We start from the raw sequence: 19,750 nt of genomic DNA on the forward strand, positions 1-19,750 counted from the left end.
ATTCATAATTTCTATTAATTTGCTAGTCGAAGCAGTAATGGATTATAACACAAAAGGACTTATTGTGAGTAGGAACCATCTTTTTCAAAAAGGATTGAACACACTCACTCCATCATTCATAATTTCTAAAACGTTTTTTTGTTATACTCTTGTTGTACAATGTTTAATACAATCTTAAAATAATTACAACTTTTTTTTAAATAGGTTGCTATTGTCAAATTTGGTTTCTAATACAGTTTTGAGCACTTACAACATTCATATAAATAATTAAATTAGTTTATTTTCTTGTTAGTTAGAAGAATTTGCGAACAGATGATATATCTGGGGTGTGGTTATTATGGGTAATAACATTAATTAGCAATGTAAAATTTACCAAGCATTTCTCCAAAGTAACAAATATTTTGCACAAATATATATTGACTACGTTTTGCTTTGGTTTTGCCCAAAAGGCACAATTAATAATAAATGGTAAAATGCAAATAACAATGCCATAATGATACAACTATAGTATTTAATGGTTGACAGATGGAACAGCTTTAAGAACCAACTTTGTAGTACTAATTAAGCTTTCGTTCATTTCAAAGTCCGTGTTGAACTTTCATCGTCGTTTTAATAATTTCCAGAAATGATTATTCCGTCCGGATTGAGCTCAAAGGCAAACGTTATGATCGATCGAGGCGGAGAAATAGTGTTTTTCTCGTATTATATTTTTATGATCTCACGGGAGATGATCCTTTGGAGAATACTTTCGCCTCGAAACCATAACCACTGTATTATAGCTCAGTAAGCTATCGCTCATAATTCAAGCGGCTAAAGTACTCTATTTTATTATTGAATCGCCTAAAAAATGAGAGATTTACGGTTATAAAATGTCACTACTTCAAATGGGTATGCGAAACGATTTTCATTAATTTTTTAAGATATTATATCTCACAAAAAATGTATGTACATTTATTACCATTGATGGGATATTAACGTGAATTAGTATTAAAGTGAAGAACATTCAAAACATTTTATTTTTAAAAATAAATCTAGCATTTAATGCAATGAACTTGCCTAAATCCCACTAAAAATGCATGTACTTCTATTTTATAAATTTTGTTCTGTTTGGTTTAACCAAATTTTTATGTTCTTAATTTTTTCCTAGTTTCAATCCTTTTTTGTCAATCAAGTTTCGAATTTGTTCTGTAATTGCAATGTATACGAGAGAGTCCATTATCTCGCAGGCCATATTGACTTTGTTAATTTCCTATTGAAGAATCTTAACCATTTTCGTGTTCCTTAAGATTAACAAAACTTTTAATTGAAGGAGTTTCCTTGAAATGAATAACGGGAGATAAAGTAGTTTCACCGTCTTTACTCAGGGGTTAGAGATGGGAACTAGGGGCTTTGCCTTAACCAATTCCAACTCTTTTTGGAAAACCGAGGAGCTTCGTTAGAAAAAAGTTTATTTATAAAAATACTATTCTACAATTAATTTTTATATAAAACTGTTTTAATGATAATACATTTTCATAATATGATAGGGATCATTTCCTTTTCACCTACTATTTTGCTTAATTCTTCTTAGTTGTTCATGTAATATCAAATTCACTGTACAATTTTTTGCCAATAGAACAATATTAACATTTTTAAATAATTTCTGAGTTCCTTTGTTATGTTATCATAATATTTAATAATTTTATTTTTTTAAAATTAATTAAGGTTTTTCGTTGAGATAAAAAATTCAGTGTCAAGTGCTGGATTCGAACCCACGACCTTCGGCTAGATACGCCGCTGCTCTACCACTTGAGTTATCGTGGCTTCGATCCACTCGGGCACTAACTTTCCATCTCAACCCCACCTTTTGAATTTTCCCTCCTTTTTGCCATTTTTCAAATTCAGTTTGAATCCCGCTCGTGATTAATTGAATGATATTTATTAGTCAAGCGGACCACGAAAAATAGTGAATCTTTTTTTAATGTTAATATCATTCTTGAAATAGCCAACCGAAAAGTTTGGGTTAAAAGTTATGACTTTCTATTATCATCTTTTTAAGATTAGTAAAACTACATAGGAAATTTCTAATACAATTTATATTAAATTCACTATTTCGTGGTCCGCTTAACCAATTAATATATTACAATTAATTAAGGTTTTTAGTTGAGATAAAAATCCCGCTCGTGCCATTAACTTTTTATCTCAACTAAAAACCTTATTTAATTACAATTTATATTTTTGATTTTCACAATTTACTTTATAACTTTCCTATGTAGTTTTAAGTTATAAATGTTCTTCAAGGTAGCGTTCTTTGTTTTTCATCATTAAACCACCTCTCTGATGTTTTTAAATATACAGAGAACCTCAAAAGTATAAACCAATTTTGATCCTGTCCTTTTTGCTAAAAACCATGACCAAAACGTCACAGTACTAAGTTTTAAGAGAAAACAATAAAATTTGTCCCAGAAAAGTCTTCTCAAACACACCTTCGCCCACCGGAAAATGATCCCTCTTCCAGTTCACGTTATTAATATGCCCCATTCTAACTACCGATAAGGTCCAGTATCTATGATATCTACAAACGACTGAAGTTGAATCAAGACGTTTTCTGCCTCTACATTTTTTCACGATTTCTTGCTAAACGCTCTAACGTAAAGTGCGGTGTTCAAGAATTTAACATTCGCCGCATCCAGCCTTACCAATTCATAATCCTTAAAATATCCAAAGAAAATACACACACAGCCCTAATAGTTCTTTTGTCCAAGTTGAAATCTCATTACCGCAAATTTCATCCAACCCAAACGCCATAAATCCTCAGATCCAAAAGTCGACGAATTCCATCAAAACCGACGCACAAGTTCTGCTGTTCAGTGAGTGTGACAATGATAGTGACACCAGTCCGCAACAAATAAACAACATTGTAGACTCGTTGTAGTACTGCCGGTAAGTAGTTTTCCCACTGTTGTTTACAATTGTATTAACTTTTAATTATTTTAAGGTATATTAAACTACAATTACAAAAATTGTACCACATAATTGGGGTACAAGCAGTAATGAAAAGAAAAAATATAAACATGGTATCCCGTCGACAGCCGTTAATATTTTAGGAGATTCTCCTCAGGTTTCTCAGGAGGTAATTTCAAATTGAACAAAAAGGTCCTGATTGTTTAAATTCTGATTCTCAATAGTAATCGAGATTCCACTTTTCGTCTTATGTCATTCATTCATGCACTTTTACCTTAATGTTCCCATATTTGATAAAATCGCGATGTTGTAGCAATCCGAATACCACAATGGAAATGGCTTTAAAAATTAAAACAAGTGATCAATTTTTAATAGTTACCTTGAAAAAATAAAAAGCTTTTACAAAATAAATATTTAAAATGTCCACCTTCCTAAAGAATCAGTTTTTAAAAGCTTTTTATATTAAATGTTTGTAGGTGTTGATTTGTTAAATTTTGTTCCAAAGAGCCTTTCTTGTTTACTTTTTATTACGTTCAGTATTTTAATAGACGTGTCAAATCCTTAATAGCTAATTTATTTGTACTCCCTTTTAACTAAAAAAATCAGATTTTTAGCAATTAAAAGTTAATATTACATTGATAATAACTGACCTTTGAAAGATTAGGTACATCTACTTATGCGTATTAGTAGAGGCAACGTTTCTGTAAGCGCCATAGATATCATATTTGCAAAAGCAATAAATCTTACTTAAACTTTGTAAAACAACTTTGGAAATTCTTAAAATTTTATCTTTTAAATGATTTTGTATTTTGCTAAGTTAAGGCTGCAATAAAAAAAATAATCTAATATAGCTTTTATGCGTTTTGCATTTTGTAATAAAATTTACAGTTGGTTTAACAATTTATGAGATAAGGCAATGCAATAAAGCTGCGAAAAATGTATGATGTAACTAGAAAAGTGAAATATCTCCAATAATTGATAATGAGAATTAGATTTTACACAACATAAAATTTTCGTCCATTTTGGCATGTAAGCTTCCTCCTGATGTAATGATGTCAGTGCAGGAATATTCTGTGAATACATTTTTCTTCTTAATGTTACTTGTACCCTAATTGAAAGTAATTGTAATGTACAATACTTCAATTTTTTACAGGCTATAAGCCTTTGCTAAAACTTTGCTAATTCATGTGTTTTCCAAAATTGCAAGAATAACTACTTTAATTTTTTTCTAAATTAATTTATAATATTTAAAATTTTTTACATACATTTCCATTCGTGTTACAATGGTACAGTATACCTCAGTGCGAGGGGGGCTTTAATTACATACTAATTATGGAATTTTCTGCAAGAATTAGAAAGGGGTAGACATAATTTTAGAGGAAACTAATAGGATTTGGTTATTAGGTGGGATCCGGCGGTTATTAGTGTGCATCTTGAGACCGTTTTGATCCTCTAATCTAGTATTCAGCTGTAGGGCAAGCCTACTAGTTACTATGCAGCATTTAGCCACTGTAACAGCCACCTGGTGTATTATACACTACGCTCCGCCCTTCGCTCCCGACCACCCTTTGTTCGCGTAATGAGGACCAGGTAGAGCTCTTTATGTTATGGCGCAATCATAATTGGTAATCTTTTAGTGTAGGCTGAGAGAGAATATTGGAATTGGGGCGGTAACGGCTTAAGTGTTAATCCATATAATTTTTTATCTGGATTTGTTTTAATTAAAAAAAGAGCTGATTAAATAGTATGAACTGCCCGTTCGAGACAATTATTTGCGATTTGCTAAAAGAGGGCTTTGAGCTTTTATATAAACCGGAAGTTTTCTACGCCTCTTTTACCAGATCTCCTTGGAGACAATTAGAAGTGCGAGCCTCCTTCCAGCTTCTGACCACCTACTGGCAACCGGCCAGACCGACACAATGTACTTATTGATCGACGACTGATTTTTGTTAATGAAAGCCTAAAGAATTACAAAAAAAGTTTTATTTATTTTATTTTTAAACTTATACAACTACAATTATAACGCAGTAAAAAAACAATTAGGTACGCTATACAATTTTTTTTAAAACTATTTATTTGTTTTTTTACAACTCCATTCTTCGACGCAACAAGTAAAACAGATAGTATTTACATATAAAATTATTAAATCTTCAATTTACATTAATCACATAGGAAAACAAGTGAAATAATAGAATACGATTACCTATTTTATTATGTATACAGGGTGTTCGGCTACTCGTGTTACAAACAGTAGATTCTGCATAGAAAATGGAAACAAAAAGGAACCGAAATACTTTCCACCCTCCGCATGTATTTTCGAAGCTCTGCCGTCGCATTAAACCCGCAAAACACATGCATAAGGTGTATATCAGTATATTCTTCATTAGAAAAAGTAGCCCTAGTGTTACCAAGATATCACATAGATAACTAAGAACGTTTTGAATCTTAAAATATTTTTATTCGGGAGAATAATAATAAAATAATCCTTTAATCAAAGTTGCAGTCGTGTTGGTAAATAAGTAATCACTTGCACTATTTCGGTTTCAATCCCAAATTTTAAAAAGTTTAATAAATTCATTCAAAAAATCTTTAAATTTTTTTTAAATTTTCCATTTACCAATCCTTCAACCACGGTTTTTCCTTTTCTTCATTAATTTCTTCATCTTTGGACAAAACAATTAAAAGTCAATTGCACCACATTAAAGCATATTGAATGGAGTACGTTTGCTAAAATTTGCTGGTCTCTATGTTAGGAAATAATAGTGTAAAATCCCCATAGTGTTTTTCAACTAAAAAATAAAAAAATCGAAACTGTTGAGATTCGCTACATAGTTAATTAGGACATTTTGGGTTCAAATGTAGAATGTACTGGCAATGTTTGTAACACGAGTAGCCGAACACCCTGTATATTAAAAAAAAGAAGAGGTGGCCCAATCAGAAAGAAAACAGTTCTTATCGTTTTTTCAGTGATGAATAATGTGTCATTTTGTCGTAGAATAAACTAATCGTTAAATATTTAAATTAGTAATTATTTAGAGTTCCTGAGATGCGCTCTGGTGTGATGTAGGTTTAGAAAAACATTATCTTTATCGTACCAACGTTTCGATCTTTATTGAGATCATCTTCAGGGCCTGGAATTTGGAAACACTTTAAATGTGAAAATGAATCTATATAATGATAGAAATTTTAGGTTTAGGAAACATTGGCAGGATAAAGAAAGACCGGAATAATATAGAAAACATAAATACACATAAATTTTACCACAAAGAAGCCGACGCCTTATACAAAAATGTCTTTTCTATACCGACATCCTTCCCCACCCCTTCAAAATCCAACGTATATAAACAGAAAATAGCAATATCTCACTGGCACTCTCAACACGACACGCAAGAATGGCACAATTACACAGAAGACAAACACTTTGAGTGAGTAGAAATAGTTTGATTGAATATAAAAAATATATTTTGCATTGTATAAATTCACTTTTTTCCACATCCTACAAGTATTTGTTAAATGTAATCAATGTTTTTAAATCCCAGGCCCTGAAGATGTTCTCAATAAACATCGAAACGTTGGCACGATAAAGAAAATATTTTTCTGAAACTACATCACAGCAGACCGCATCTCACGATCTCTGAATAATAATACACATAGTTTACGTTGGTACAGGTTGAGATAAACTTAAAATCTTGGTGGCAGAAACTAAGGAATTTTACGCAAAACAAAAATATTCTAAACTCACGCTTTAACTGTAAAACTAAAGTTTGAAAATTTATTTGACTTTGTCAGGCAACAAGTTTCATCGAGCCTGTTTCAAGCGACGCAGATGTTTAATTTGGAGTTGAAAACATTTACACTGAAGAAAAATCCCATTTTGCCTTAAAAGATCAGGAGAACTAGTGCCCGACCAAAACAGATTTTTTTCAAAGGACGAGTAGAAATAATTTCGTGAGAGGGAACAACTTATTTCTGCCAGATGCTTTGAACTCGGAAGAGAGAGGACAGGGATTATTTGTTACAATTATTTGAACACGGGAATTATTACGTTCAAGATCCCCCTTTACAGGAGTCTCCTTTTCCAAATTCCACAAAACGATTTATCCTCAATAGATGAATATTCCCGTCCGCTGTGTACGGTTCGTAGACCTTCCTTTATCAATTAATTAAACGATTGAAAATCCAACTAAACAACAAAATCGTAAAGGTTGTAACTTTTCTGTAAGCGAATTAAAACACAGCCCGAACATTTAGACAAGTTTGAATATGAATTAGAGTACAGTGTAGAAATTGCAAAATTTAAAAACTCGTTTATTACATCAAATTTTCATCAAACAAATCAGAAGTTTATTAATTATAAATACACTAATCAGAGTTTCTTTGAAAATATATAATTATAATCTACTGAAGAAAAATCTTTTTAGATTCTACGGGGTATTGTTGTACATATTTGCTTAGTCTTATGAAACACTTAAACATAATATTACTCCCGGGCAAAACGTTAAACTGCATTCAGTAACCTTCCCGTTCCTGGTGGCCATCTTTAACTCTCCAATCCTTTACTAACCTCCTTAACCTTATCTTTTATTCCCGTAACAACCAATCCCCCTACTAATCTCTTTCCTATTTCTATCCAAGGGTGTAGGCCGGGGTTGTTGTGCCGGTTCTTCTTCAGTGGTAGCCCCACTAATCAGGCAGGGGTGAAAGGGTAGCTGCTTTCTGACCTAAAATTAATGAGCTACAAAAAGTTTAAAACAAAACCCCTTGGTTCCCGAAGGCGGTATTGTCAGTAGCCGAGGCCAGGCCGGATAGTAATGGATTGGGCCTGGTTGGTGTGGGTGGACCGAATTACACTCCCAGCGAATGCATTCTGCAAGAGTGGTAGATAATGGATACAAAATTTGACTAGTGCTGACGCTCCAGCGAGCCGACGACGAAAAAGAGCAAGAGAGAAAGAAGAAGAGCTGAAAGGAAAGATGAAATAATAGTAAAAAAATTGAAGAGAGATTTTAAAGAAGACAAGAAAATATATTTATAATATGCACATCCACCCTACGTGAGATACAGGAACTCAGGAAAAGAGCATATGGGGCTCATTCATCAGAAAAATAGATGAACAATTTAATCGATGCTAGTGGGAAAAAGGTCGTCCTGTCATAACCGGGAACGAACAAGCAGATAAGGCAGCGAAGTTAGCCACGAGACCACACAACACCACTCACTCCATACTCCTAGCGGATTTACGAAGTATAAAATTTCTAATGATTTAAAAATGAATTTTGAATCCGTTGAATCGGAAGAAACGCGTCTAAATTATTTGACTTTAAAAAAATATGTGTGGTGTTTAGTGACCTTTGTTTTGTTCGGTATGTAATATTTTTGGACTGTAGAAACTGAAGTTGTGTTGGTGTTCAAAATGGTGGGTAGCCAGTACTGTAGAATTTGGATTTTTGCAATCATAGGTATGTTTGTTGCTTTCCTCTCTATTCCTGATATTGGGATGTAATTGCGATTGAGATTGCCGGACAATTTAAACAATTGATTTTGTAAATTACATCAGTTACTGGTATGGGATCTTTAATTCTGAAAAAAAGAGTGTGAATAGTTTTATAGTTTTTGAAGGCTATTTTAAAGTTATCAAAGATGATCTTTATTAAAGACGAAACGTTAGCACGATAGAGAAAATGTTTTTCTAGACATCACACCAGACGGCATCTTACGATCTCCAAATAATTAAAAGAAGATATCAGTCACTGGCCGCGGAGGCTGGGTTCAGAAGAGGAAGGTCATCGTTACCGGGGTGCATATAGGTTATACCAAGATCACACTCGGACACCTTCTAATGGGAGTGAGATCACGTAGGTGTCCGTTGAGGAGCACTTATCACGGTATATGTGTTATTTAATGGTACGAATGTATTTATTTGGCAGGAATTATCTCTAATTACCCTGAGGAATATCGAATAATCTATGTTAGTGTGAATGTAATAGTTAGTGCGATTGAAGAAGCATATCCCCAATTACCCAAAGTAATATCGATACTCTGAGGTAGTATGAGCGAAGTTTGGTGTGCAAATGTAATTTTTTATCGTGAATGGAGGGCATATATCCAATTACCGTAAGGAATATCGAGTACAAGGTGTAATTTGTACCCAGATTATCATGTTTTTAGGTTTCTCTGTAAATTTTGTTGGTTATTTGTCTTATTTTATTGAAGAGGCCCTATAATATAGAGAGTCTAACAGTAGGATTAAGAAAACAGATAGTTGGTTACCGGTATAACGAGGGAGGAAAATCAATATAAGAAAATTTGAAAGTTTAAAACGAGAAAGATATGAAAAGAAATGCAAACCTAAAGTAGATGACCAACGTAGTTTGCATTAACCCAACTTCAAAAAATCTATAACCTATTTTTTCATTTAAATCATTTTAAAATAGTAAAAGATGTTAAGAAATAAAACAAATGAATCTAAATATAATTTAATTTCAAATAGATCAATATGGACCCCAACATTGAAAAAATAGTTAAAATAACATATAGCTTATTGTTCCGCGTATTATATTAAACATTGTACGACCACGTAAAGCAACTGCTAAGCTGGATTTCAGTGTAATGTGGACTTTTTGAATGTAGAGTTAGTCGGATCGTGCTTACACGCCATTGTCATCTGAGTACCGATGCTCGTCATGTTGCTGAATAAGTTATAAGCAAAAGATTTATTTTCGAACTTTCCAAATTTCAATCTATTGAGTCGCGTTGTGATGTAATAGGGGCTGTTAATATGAACTATATTCTGACAGATCAACAAGTTAGATAAATGACAAATGCTTCTTAACTTTTCAACATTAGATTCGTAGTAGGACATTTAGATGAGATAAACATTATTATATTTTTCATTTTAAAAATTGAACACTGATTCGATAGGTAGTTTTAATATGTTTAGTGAAATATGCAGTGTCCCAAATCTGTTTATTACGTGTAGTCCTGTTATTGTTTTTTTCTTCTATGCATACGTTTTAAGAATAATAGGTTCAAAAATGATTGCACGACACGAAAAAACTAAGTTCGCGTGAAAACTGTTACAATCACACATGTTTAGTTGTTCGAAGTGGGTGTAAATGTGTTTTTCAAAAGTAAAAATATTCGCACCAGTTTGTTCAATCAATTTTGCAAATAGTAAAGACAAACAACACTATTTCAATTATGTAGATGTACATAAAGTTCAGAGGGTGCTCTGAGCCCGTTGTGAACTACACAATTTAAATTTTCAGAACAGAAATATCGATTGTTTTAATTTGTATGTTTGATAAGACATTAGAGGGATATCAAGGAATCCATAACTAAATAATTATGTATACCATGGAAAAGAATAACTAAAGTACTGTAAAATTGAAAACCTTTTGTATAAATTAGTTTGCGTGGTTATTTTTTATTTTATTTATTTAAATATCTATTTTAAATTCGTAAAGTTTTGATTTATGTATTTTGCTGCATAAAATTCCTACATAGCTCCCGCACTATATTGCTTGTAGTCAGGACTAGAACAATCAACGGAAGTTGTAGTCGTGACATATTTTACTTCTAGGCGGGCTCTCCGTTTTTCAGGATTATGGAAATGGAATGGAGCTTATCTAAGAATTTATGTTAATGGAGTCCCCTCATAGGGCTGTTCGGGAAGAGAGAAAAGCAACTTTTATCACTTAATTAACTATTTCTGAAAATAAACAGTGTTTTTACTACTCAACATTTGTTTCTTTCGATGACCCAAGCTTAAAGTCATACCAGAAAAAAGGGAGGTGGAAATCCCATTGGCTTCAAGTAAAGCCTGGCATGCAAATACAAACTAAAAAAGAAGTAGGTTTTCTGACGACACCCTCATTGTTAGAGCTTCATTACTTCATGAAATTTACCTTAGAAACTGTATTTTCCATATAATGTTTTACATATTTAGTTGTTCCAATTCCGTGTTTCTTTAATCTCTTAAGAGCTTGTTTATTTTTCAAGAAGTTGAATAACCCTTTCCTCCCCTACCAAGCATTAAAATAGATTTTTGTCGTTTCGAAGGTATTTTAATTTAATTTGCGATCTTTGGTGTCAGGTATGGATATATTATGAAAACTTACTAAAATGGTCTACGTTTTACAATAAAACTTAGAGAAAAATCGCCATAATTTTATTATTATGACTAAGCTTATTTCGCTGAAATTCACTTCTCTCGGGAATCTGGTTACTTAAAAAGGAAAGAATTTCCTCGAATTTTCAACCCCTTTTGTTTCACTCTTCTCGTATTTCTTGTTTATTATACAGGGTAAAATTTTACAGTAAAAAGAAATACGATAGGAGTAAAAGAAGTATGTTTTATCACAATTTAGGCCCAGCAATTAAAGATTATTGTGAAAAGCATGTAATACATTTAAGATTAGAAACAGTAGTAATAGTTTAAGATTAGTTTTAATATTGCTGTATTTTTATTTAAAGATCATACTTAAAGTTATTTTTATAACCATGCTGCCAAAGCGGAAAATGTTTTTATGGCAATCTATAATGATGACGATAGTATTAGAATAGCGCATTAGAATAAGTTTATTGATGTTATAATAAAATAGGAAATTTATGCCGGCAAACAGCTGAGGTCATCGCCGTCTGCGTGTTTCGTTTTTCTCTTCTTTCGCCCGTATTTTGTTTTAAGCTGCAGCCATTTGAGCGTCTCGATCTGGTAACTGATTCTGTGATTTCAAATATATACTACGTTGATATCCTAGAATGCTAGTCTCTCGTCTGTACCTCAGGTTGACAAATTCAGAATAGAAACAAAACATACAATACATATATACATCAACACAAACATAGATGTCTGGTCACATTCACTCCACCAGAGTACTAGATACTCCTCGGGGCGGGGTTATAAGCAACCCCTTCCTTTCACGCTAATAAACTACTTTTACTCTCCAGACGTCATACACTCACCCGAGAGTACTTGATATTCCTCGGAGCGGGGTTATAAGCAACCGCTTCCTTTCACGCTAATAAATTACATTCATTACAATAAATTAACAAAACACAACACTCGATAGAAACATGAGATCTGGTCACATTCACTCCCCAAGAGTACTCGATATTCGTAGGGGCGGAGTTGAACCCTCTCCACTCTCGCTAATAACTTACTTTTACTCTCCAGACGTCACACACTCACCCCAGAGTACTCGATATTCCTCGGGGCGGGGTTAAATCACCCTTTTATCTTATCAATCTTTTCATGCTTAAATTACATTCATTCCAATAGAGTAAAATATAAACAATATAGCTTATATGATAATATAATAATATAATAAATTATATAATATAATATCTATGATAATATAGAGCTTATATACATCACCACAAACATAGATGTGTGGTCACATTCACTCCCCCAGAATATCGAGAACCCCAGAGTTCTCGATATTCCTCGGGGCGGGGTTATAAGCAACCCTTCCTTTCACGCTAATAAATTACGTTCATTACAATAAATTAACTGGAACACAGCATTCGATAGAACCATATAAGTATGGCCATATGCATTCCCCCAGAGTACTCGATATTCCTCGGGGCTGGATAAATCAACCATTCCTTTCATGCTGATAAATTACATTCATTCCAATAAATTAACATAAAGTCAACACAGACACAACACAAACACACATAAAAAAATTATATTAATTTAAAAATCCCTACAGCCCTACAAGACTACGCACAGGTCAGATATGCCAAAATATTGTCTACATACATCACGCCTACAACAATTGAAAAAATGCTCAACCGTTTTTCTATCCTTGCATAACGGGCACCTAAACGGTTGCTTTCCGGCCAGAAGGTGCCCGTGCGTTATTCTTGTATGACCTATGCGTAGTCTTGTCAGTATGGACCTTTTCCCTATCGAATCGTTCTCCATGCACTAGGGACCGACTTCTTTCTTAGCCTGCCACAGCTTAGAAGGGTTATTTCTATTTCTACGAACCCAGTGGTTTTCCCATTCTCTTTTTACAGAATTTGAAATGAATAGTTTTAGATCCGCTGGGCGTTGAGTAGCGTCATGGGGCCTTCCAGCGGCATCTTTGCCCGCCTTGTCTGTTTCTTCGTTCTTTATTTCTGCAAAAGTTAATATTAGTGATTAGACGAGATTAGTAGGAAGTTTCGTCACTGATGGATAGCTCAAAGACCTTATACATGTTAAACTTCATTCTTATAAGAATAATCGGTTTGTTCATAGTGGTTATGAAAAGTAAAGATTTTTTTTATTATTCTTGTAAACCATTTCCCGTCATTTTTCAATTGTCCAAAAGATTTTTAATTATTTTGGAGCGGCTCTAATTAAAAAGGAATTTCTCTGTAATAGAAATCGCATCGGACTTTAACAAATTGACAATAATGAATTTTTAAGGAGTGCATAGGACGTTCTGAAGAACCAAGAATCTTGTTTGATGGACGAGAGCGGCCGTGATGAGAGTGTTCGAGAGTATCAATCATTTACGAAGCGGGCCCTCGTGAATTCCCCTTGACCCAGATTTCTTAATGTTTTTCTCAATTTTTGCATAGTTATAGCCTCAGGCCGGGGAATCGTTTCAGTGCTCGAACGATCGGGACATATTGAATTTTTGAAAACGTTATTTACACTGTATTAAGATGTAGTGGAGGCGGAGAATCATTTCCGCCTTACAAAATGCCGCAGGAAGACGATGAGAATATTCACGTTATTTGCTTATATGTATGGAAATGCTGTTGCAAGTTGTGCTTGCCAGATTCGGCTTACTGGCTATGACGGAATATATTGATCAGCTCTGCACCAACTAGTTAGCTATTAAATGGTCACATTATACATAAAATAAGACTCAATCTTATATATATGCTAAATAAGTTCGGATCTTAAAACTGTGAAAAATTTTATTGATAGTCCTGAAATAATATTACCCTTATAAATAATACAGGTTTTAAACTTAGTTTACATATTACACTAGAATTGTTTTCACAAAATTACTTGAATCAGATTTTGCTTTAACACAGCCGAGCCCTGAACGAAAAATTGAAATATAAATAATCTAAACATGTTTTCTTGTAAATAACAAAAATTTGGCATGCAGTCGGTATAATGTATCTGTACTATTCTACTGTATGTACCTGTGGTTAAAGATGTATAGCTAAGTTAGCACCCATATTTCAAACAGTTTATAACCCATACGATATTGCTAGAAAAAAATTAAATGGAATTCCGTTATTTTAATAATACATGTAATAAACACGACATAAATCTTAAAAGGTCGAGAAATTAGAAAATAAAATGAAGAGTTAATTGGGATGTAAGAAAATAGTTGCTCATGACCAGTCAGCGGAGGTAAACGGAAAAACTTAAAAAAATAAAATGATACTCTCTATATAAATACGATAATGAAAAACGGTATATTTTAGATAAATAAATAATAAAAGGGGCAATTAATAAACGTCAAGAAATAATAATTTATCTTTCTTAATAAATGGATAAACTGTTTACATTCAGGAGATTATAATACGTCATTTTGCAAGTTGATACTGTGACGAGCTATTTTACTATTCTACCGTACAAAATAATATTAAAATCAAGAATGAAACATAAAAAAAAACTACGATTATTCGGAGATCGTGAGATGCGTTATAGTGTGACGTAGGTTCAAAATATTTTCTTTATCGTGCTAACGTTTCCATCTTTATTAAGATCATCTTCAGGGCTCAGTGTTTTTTTCCCGTGATGTGTTATTCTTGAGTGTCGTATTGAGAGTGACATCTACACCAGCCCGCATCTCACGATCCCCGAATAATCATTGGCTAACGGTCACTAAACACCACACATAAAAAAAACTTCTTAAATAAATGGGTATTTGGAGATCGTGAGGTGCGGAATGTAGATTTAGAAAAACATTTTGTTTATCATATCAACGTTTCGATCTTTATTGAGATCATCTTCAGGGCCTGGGAGTTATAAACATTGTTTAAATTATACAAATACATGTAGGATGTAAAAAAATGAATTTATACAATGCTGTAAATTGTAGATTCAATCAAAGTATTTGTATGCTCTTTAGATGTGTCATTATTGGTGTCGTGTTGAGAGTGCCAGTGATATATTGATATTTTATGTTTATATACGTTGGATGTTAAAGAGATGGGTTCTTAATTAAAATAGTAATTTTAATATATTAAAACCTACCACCAGTATTCAACTTTAAGGCAATATGTACACGAAATAAATTAATAAAACTTTTATTTAACAAAAATAAATCGAAATTATTACAACAATATAATGAATAAATTAAAATAAAACCTTTGCTGTTTTAATGACTCTCCATAAACCAATAAAAAAAATTTACCTTAATCGGTTGCTCTATGTCTGAACGTCTCACAACATCTAATTTTTATCCTTTCCATCCTTCCCGAATAAGAACCCACTCCTTCCTCCATTCTTCAGGGGACCGTTTTTTAGGTGCCAACAACCAAAGGCGGTGACAAAACGAAGCGTCTCGGAAATGGCTTCCGAAATAATTTTGCCTCTTGGGAAGTTGATGGCCAATATTGTGGGTCGATCGGCTAGAAGGCGTCTTCTAAAGTTTCTCAGCCACTCAATCCCGGTCTATGGATGTAAGGTTTGGGCTGAAAAAGCATAAATATCAGAAAGAAATATGTGCTGTCCAGCAGGGAAGGAGCCGTGATAATAACAAGCCCTTATTAACGGTATCTTGGCCGCTGTTTTGCTGGTCGCAGGAGTGATCCCTATTGACCTAATTGCCACGGACATAATGTGATTGAAGGTTGCAAGAAAAGCGGCCACAACGAATACTTCATGTAAATGGAAATTGGCTCTCTGTACCGGAAGAATGATAAGGCTGGCTCGAGATCCCACTATATAATCTGTGAAAAGATACGGGGTGGTCAACTATTCCGTCACGCAATTTCTAGCCAGGTATTTTTTATCGTACTTATGCACGATGGGAAAAAATAGAAAAACTTGCGCTTATTTGGTGACTCTCCGTGGGATGACTGTTTTGAATTGAATATGTAAAGTGGGCACAAGAAAGCTTGGAATTAGAGACTGTACAAATCACGCCCGAGAATTTTGCCGGCGTAATTATCGGGTCACTGGAGGGTTGAACAAAGTATTCGCAAATGTCCTCTACGTTAAAAGGTTGATTGATAGCTACCTGAGGTCGGACCGAATAGGAGATGAATGTGGTGGTGGCTTTTAAAGCCTTACTATCCAAGCTCCATCCTGACGTTAAGCATAACCGGTTTCGTGTTTGTCCCACACCCCCGTGAGTATTCGGTACCCTCCTGACGGAACATGCACTTTCTTCTTATGGAAACATGTAATGATAATGAGAAAAATGAAAGACCAATTGTACTTGGTGGAGAAAAAAGATCGAAAGTAATAGAGTGAGAGCGATATAGAAAGAGAAAATGTAAATAAAATAGAAAAAGGCAATTTGGCAATTTTATTATTTTGTTTTATTCATTAATAGTAATGTGTGGTGTTTAGTAAACGTTAGTTAATGATTATTTGGAGATCTAGTGTGACGTAGGGTTTAGAAAAATATTTTCTTTTCGTGCCAACGTTTCGATCTACATTGAGATCATCTTCAGGGCTCAAAGTGTTTGTTTTCTTCGTAGTTGTGTCATTCTTGTGGGTCGTGTTGAGAGGTGCCGACGACACATAAGAATGAGGCATCTACACAGAAAACACACTTTGAGCTCTGAAGATGATCTCAATAAAATTCGAAACGATGGCACAATAAAGAAAATGTTTTTCTAACTCCTACGTCAGATCAGACCGCATTACCAGACATCTCACGATCTCCAAATAATCTTTAATAATAATGAAAAATCCATTCATCACTTAAGCTAAATAATTACTACAAAAATAAAGTAAATGTACGCTATGCAAAATAAACAAATTTTGAAGAAAAACAAGAAAAGACCCGACAGATAACTGGACGAAAAGCCCTCTTGTAGGACAGGAAATATTTTACTATGTATAAAGTAAAGTAAAAAAATGTGTAACATATAATTATTATTATTGTTATGTAAGATTGATTGCTTCAGACCATTGATGATTAAATTATTATTACCTTAGTGTCTACACATCAGAGCATTCACCCACCCCGTTATGTGGCTCTACCTCAAGAATCCCCCTTGAGCCAGATGAAGAGATCGTTGCTTCCCAACCAACAGGGTTAGCGCGACAGATAGGCCATTTCAGGCCAAACGCTTGCAAACTATAATTTAGTCTAAGTTGGATGGATCACTTGCACAAATAAATACATTCAAACATTGCATTCATTCTGTTTAGTCGGTGGAGTACTCGATATTCCTCTATCGACCTATATATTACCATCTAACTTAACCGAGGTTCGAAGTGATACGTTGATACGTATTCTGCCATCGACCCTAAACACTCACACTGCTAGAGCGGCGGTAATGATGCGATATTTCATCCCTCACCACTTGCAATAATAAGTACATGCAATCAAACAAAACATAATGAACGAAGCATACAGAAAATACTATATATAATTTTAAAAAACCCACGTCCTCTAAACAACGGAACAGGGGACTCAGAAACCGTGTTCGAGATTCTTAAATCCGGCGGCATGCCGACACGTTCTCTGAATGCAGCCAAGACATGAGACGACTCTATTACGTGGGGCACATTGAGCAACCTCTCTGTATAAGGCTGCTATGGATGAGAATTCTGACGAAAATATGTTCTGACGAGATCGTCTGGACAAACAAATACTTGTTGTCAACGAAGTGCTGGTCAGAATACGCACGTTGTCATCAGAACCATTCGAGCGTTCTAACCAGTTTGATTTGTTCGTGCATTCCGACGTTCAATTCAGACAGTTTTCGTATTTCAACATGGATACAGATAAACATAGTATTGTTTTTGAAAATTGGTGTTTGACATGAACGGAAAAAAATATCACAACAGAGATATTTCTCGGCCAAAGTTGAAAGTTTCTCAAGAAATCAACACCAGCAATAAGCCATATTTGGTTAGTGGTCATATTACCATTGACCATATTAATTAATGTAATGAATAATTCTTTTTATTAAAGATTTTTGGTTGAGATGAAAAATTTGTGACACGAGCGGGATTCGAACCCACGATTTTCGGCTCAATAAGCAACTGCTCTAACAACTTGAGCTATCGTGACTTCGATCCCCTTGGACCTCAACTCATCTCAACCTACAATTTTCCCTCTTTTTGCCTTTTTTCAAATTTTATTTTAATTAATATGGTCAATTGTGCTAAACATACATGCATTTTTTAAGGGACTAGCAATAAATCTGAAAATCTCCATTCTCGTTTCTTCTGGAAAAAAAGGGGTTAACATGTTCTGTTTTCCCATCAACAATAGCTTAATCAACGGACTTAAGAAAATACAACTCGTTAAGTTCGTCTATTTTGCTGGGATGCAGAAACGTACTGACTATCGAGGATTTCAGACGTACTCGTCAGAACAAAATTTTGTCAGAATTCGCATCCAAAGTAACTGAAGCCTAAAGGGTACATGCGCTGGCTTTGGCCCAAAAGCAGGTGCCCGTGTATCAACTGCATATGGTCAATCCTCAATCGGTGATGATCCCTCGTCTCCCGTCTTAGGTGCTCGGAGGACCATCTTCCGGTCCTGCTCTCGATTCGCAAGAGCCGTCGTACGACCCCGCCCACAGACGCATGTTGCGAATATTAATTGCCGTTTGCGTAATTTGTTGTTTACCCGAGGTTATTTTTTTTACGATCCACTACTACGTTCTCGCGGTAACTTCGACCAGTAATATACTAACCGTATTTTACTTAGTTTGACTTTGATATTAGATCCCAAATTAATGATATCTTGATCTTAGGCGCTCATTTTATGTCCGCTCTTGAAACCTTGAAAGTTTATCCGGCCACCAAAATGAATTTACCTTACACTCCGGTAGTACTATTAAGTTTCAACGCGGTTTCGCAAACCCAATTAGGAAGATAGTTCTCTTGTTTGGCCTATTGGAGCATTAGACAACGAGTTAAAATGAATTTGTTCAAATTGTTCAGTTGAAATGTTCAAAATTAAATTTAAATAATAATAACTAAAGAACTCCTTTTATAAGGTGTCAAAAAAACATAAGATAAAATTGTAATCTTTTTATTTTTAATATTATATTTTCTATGATTTCATCTTGCATTTTTTTTGTTTTCCGAAAGACATATATTGAGTTGATTTGCTTAAAACGAACACTTTGTGAAAGGAAAGGATTTGCGGCGTTTGGAAAGGGAGTGAAGAAAGAAGAAGATGGAAAAAGTTTCAGCACAAATGGCATGTCCACCTATGAAGGTTGGAAGAACATTGAGACTCTATAATACATCCTCCCCGGGTTTTTTCCCATATCTCTGTTAAGCTTGCATAAAACAGTTTGATTTTTTTCCATTTACACACGTAATTCTCTTTTATATGTTGGCAGATAATTAAAGTATTATTTCAAAGACCGAATAATATATTATAGATCAATGTTTTAATTAATGGGCATGATAAATCCACTCCATTCGATTCATGATTAAATCATCTTATATTTTACTCTGCTCAATGAATAATTCCGTTTTAGATGTGTCGCCAAATTACTGAAGCATTACATGTTTTATGCTTTGTTTAATAATGACAAGGATGAATTTTGCCACCAGGTGAGCTTCGAATTTCAACGTCTAGAAAATATTACGGCAGCTTGAAGATAGGATTAGTATGAATTACCTTTTTGTTCCTACCACCTC

Source organism: Cimex lectularius, unplaced genomic scaffold (genome assembly GCF_000648675.2).
Source record: "Cimex lectularius strain Harlan isolate CLEC.00 unplaced genomic scaffold, Clec_2.1 scaffold7, whole genome shotgun sequence".
Lineage (NCBI taxonomy): Eukaryota > Metazoa > Arthropoda > Insecta > Hemiptera > Cimicidae > Cimex > Cimex lectularius.